The sequence below is a fragment of the Parasteatoda tepidariorum genome, chromosome 4, assembly GCF_982258835.1.
Source record: "Parasteatoda tepidariorum strain Cologne lab strain chromosome 4, Ptep-v5.0, whole genome shotgun sequence".
Classification (NCBI taxonomy): Eukaryota; Metazoa; Arthropoda; class Arachnida; order Araneae; family Theridiidae; genus Parasteatoda; species Parasteatoda tepidariorum.
In genome coordinates, this window is record NC_141758.1 from 65,153,293 (window position 1) to 65,157,615 (window position 4,323).

Here is a 4,323-nt window from a genome sequence, read left to right on the forward strand (position 1 = left end):
AAGCAAATAATGGTAATAATAAATGTAAAAAAGTAATAAATCGATTAAAAAGAAAACAGTTTGTTCAAACAATTCATTTCTAGCAATCAAATGATCATAAAAAAGTTTCAAGAAACATTTTTTAAAAAAATATCTTATTAGGGCTCACAACAAAGTCTTGAAATATTTTTGATTAGTTGTTAACTCTTTAGGTTTGGACTTTTTTTTCTTTTGAGAAGTTCTTCTATTCAACATCTTTACCAAGGAGAAGAACATATATTTTTTTTAAAGTGCAGCTTAATTTTTTAGCTTATTTTTGAAAATTAAAACACACTACAAAGTTCAAAACAAAATGAAATTCTATCAGATATGACCCGGACGTGATTTGAACACGCAACCTTCTGATCTGGAGTCAGACGCGCTACCGTTGCGCCACCGAGTCTTACATTCCAGTTATTTTTTAAAAAATTTAAAGCAAATAGATAAATGCTTTAACAAAATTTTATAAAACAGATAAAAAAAAGGAATAATTAGTGTAATTTAATGCATTTCTACTTCAAGCTTTTAAATTCTTATGCAACTATGGGATTGGATTTTATTTTATATTAATTACAGGGAAAAAAATCGAAAGAACTTCTTTCTATAATTAATTTGAAAAAAAAAATCCTGAAAACATACAAATGACAAATGTTATAGAATTTAACATTATTCTATCGCAAATGTTTCAGTCGGTCATAAAAAAAAAATTTGTGAAATCAACAGATAAAAATATTTTTCCAGTCAAAGCATATCTATGATAAGACATTTAACTTGTATCGCCATCTATTTTCATTTCAGCAAGTTAAAAACTCCTCACAAAGCAAGTAATTACAATCATTCCCATGAAAACTAATTTAAATTAAATGTTTTATATTGATATTTAAAAACTAAATTGTCAGAAAAATCGTAATAAGTTTTACAAAAGAACCTGTCCAAAAAATTACTAAAATTAAGTTCTTCTTTTCTTTCTTTTTTTTCTTTTCACTTTACTGTGAACATTTTTACCCCAGTTTTCAGAATAGTCTATTTTAAATAACAGTAAATTTTACGACTATGAGAATAAAGAATATTTGCGAGTTTTATTTTTTAATTTTTTCATGTAATTTTAGTTTTTATCACTATTTTTTCTTCATTATATATTTTTCTTAAAGTGATATTCTACGAAAATATTGCACGATAAATTTTGGATCACGACTGCAAGATATTCAATACTTTGGTAATATGTGAAAGAAGGAAAAAAATTCGGTGAAACTTTTTATGTTTTCAATGAGTAGAATGAATACAGGACACAATCACTGACACTTTCCCAGGTGAAAATATTACAATTTACCAGCACTTTCAAATTTTTCTTCTTCTCGCTTTTGTTTCCAAATAAAATCTTTAATTTAAGACCTCAAACAGGGTTCCGGCGCCCCTGGAAAAAATAAGTTACTGGTATTAGATTTATTATAACGATCTTGTAATTTCATAATGTTATATTCCACTTTCGAATTAAATTATAATAATTGCGGAACTTAATAAATTGAGGGTGATTTCTTTTCGACTAGGTCAACCTTGATCTATCAAAAGGTGCCAGCTCATGATAGTAACATCATATGTTATATACAACTGATTTGGTATTTAATATTTGTACTGGTAGTTACGCCATATTACTCCCCTTTCAGAATTTTATCTATGGTATAATTCGAGGAATGGATACCACTAGTTTATTTATGCTGTTTTTTATTTATTTATTTTTATTAATTTGCTCGTTATGTATTTTTTCTTCCTTTTTTTTATATTTTTAAATATAGCAATTCGCACTTTTTTTTTCTTCTTCAATATTTGTTTATTGACCGGGGAACTTTATTTACTTCACAGGATTTTTTTTTCTTTGAGCGGTATATTTATAAGCTAATCAACTGTTTAATGTGGACCATTCAACAATTTTGGAAAGTTGATATCACGTCCACGGGTCACCATTTATTTATATATATATATGTCATGTTACGTCTTTAAAGGCTAGATAATTGAAGAGACTTAGGCAGCTTCTGTTAAAAAGGCATTTTATTACTTTAGATGGAGTATTGTAAACATTATGAGTGGGATATTTACATCAGGTTTCCCCCTTTACAGGGATTGTTTGGCTTGGCCCAGCTTTATCTAGCCATTGAAAATATGAGAAAGACACGCAATTTTGCTTGTCCTGAGCTTTTAATGTGAGATTCTGAGAGGGCGTGGTTGCAAGTATCTTCTTTTCTGAATGAAACGTCATTCAATTTATAAAATTTAGAGATTTTGATTCGCTAAAAGTATCTCGCCACTCTGACGGTGGGAACTTTCTGGGACTATCTTCATTGATGAATTATTGTCCATTAACTTCAGAAAATAATCTTTTATCTGGCCTTATCTGGTTCATCTTGACTTTTTATGGCTCTTTGTGAGAGAGACCGACTTCTACATCTTAAACTTGATAAGAAACATATGTTTTAAGCTTACCAGTTAATATAGAATGACTCGTATGAGAAATTCTATATTACATCCCCCCTCCGAAAAAATTTCATTTACTATTAAATTTAGAATCTGGGGTAAAATTATGGTTAATTACTTGCAACCCCTTCCATCAGAATTTTCCATAAAGCTATAACAAAATACACATTAAATTATGAAATCAAAAGTTTCAAGCAAAACAAAAATAACAAATCTAAAGTAAGAGCTGTGTACAAGACAACATGCATAGCTATTAAGTATAACATTATGTAATGTTTACATCAAATTATCTTCTATAGGTAATGTATCAAATTTTATGCACACATAAACATATAGCAAAAATATAAACAAAAATATTTAGAGTCTCTAATCTTATTAAATATTTTTTTTCTTCGAAAAATTCTGTTTAATAACACCACAAAATACTGTAAGTGAAGATTCTTTTTGTTTTTTAAGTTAATATAAAGAAAACAAATAAGAAACAATAAACTAAAACACATAAACAGAATTTCATTATTTACCTATATTTCTAAAGTGAATGAAAGAAATAAGAAAAGGACACAAATGTGTCGTTACTCTAGAATTTAATATTCTAGTATCGTTAAGGGCTTCTTACTGGATACAAAATTGCAGTCCCCAAAAGAAGGAGAACAATCTTGTATCTCAGCAATATTGATACGGAAGATCCTATCTCAAACTATACAACAATGAAAAATATTATTTATTTTTTGGTTAGATCATATGAGAATTTCGTTCCATATTTATTTTGGATTAGGGTAAACACAGAAATTTTGAGGGGTCAGATCTTCCGTGAAAATGGGGTAACATGTTCCAATGAACCATGTACCTAATGATTTCATATCAAATTTGTATACTGCAAAACAAATCATATATTTGTTTTTCACTTTAATATTTACATTTTCTATTTAATAAATTTTATTCATGATTAAGCTTTAATTTCTCTGGTTCGTAATATTTTCTTAGTTTAGAAACATGTACAATTTCTGTTTTTTCTTTAGTATGACTATTCCTTTTATTTATTTCGTAATTTACATCAGACATCTTTTGAATGATGATATAAGGACCACTAAAAGTTGGAGAGAGTTTCCTAGTGTTAGGATATTTAAACTCTTCATACATGACTGTGTCACCTGGTGAAAAGTTTATATCTACAAATCTAGAATCGTAATAAACTTTATTTTTCTCGTGGTATCTTTTTGTGTTTTCGATAGCTATTTTCCTAGCTTCTTCAAGTAGAGGATAAATATCCTCTTTTAAAGGATTTTCATATGGAACTATGCCATTTAATAAATATGCCGGCGGGAATTCCGTAACTGAGTGAGGAGTTAAATTATATTCCTGAACCACTTCTTTTAATAATTTAGGCCACGGTATCCTGGAAGAATTTTCATTAATTTTGCATTTTAACCGCGTGATTATTGTTTGTCCTAATCTCTCTACTTTGCCATTAGTCTCAGGCCTATGGGCTGTAGTTAAAAGTTGTTTAACTTTATGATGCTTAAGAAATTTTTTGAAATGCGAAGATGTAAAAGCTGCATTTCTATCACTTAAGAGATTAGTAGGTATTTGATTTTGAAAGATTTGATGGAGAAAAGTGGTATAAGTCTCTGTTGTAATAGATTTTGAAGCGAATGCCCATATATATCTTGTCATATGATCAATAATTAAGGTCAAATATTTCTTTGTTGAATTATAATGATTAAGACCACCAACACTATCAATTGCAAGTAAATCAAAAGGTTTATCAACAGGAGGCATTGATTGTAAAAGCCCAAATCTTTTTTGCCGGGGCTTCTTATTTAATTGACATGTGTG

General features: G+C 28.6%; 1 non-coding gene across 1 annotated transcript; it reads right to left on the reverse strand.

Moving 5' to 3' along the window:
• Window positions 1-349: 349 nt before the first annotated feature.
• TRNAW-CCA (transfer RNA tryptophan (anticodon CCA)) lies at window positions 350-421 on the reverse strand. The gene has a single exon. It is a non-coding gene; the product is annotated as a tRNA-Trp (tRNA).
• Between the last annotated feature and the right edge of the window lie 3,902 nt (window positions 422-4,323).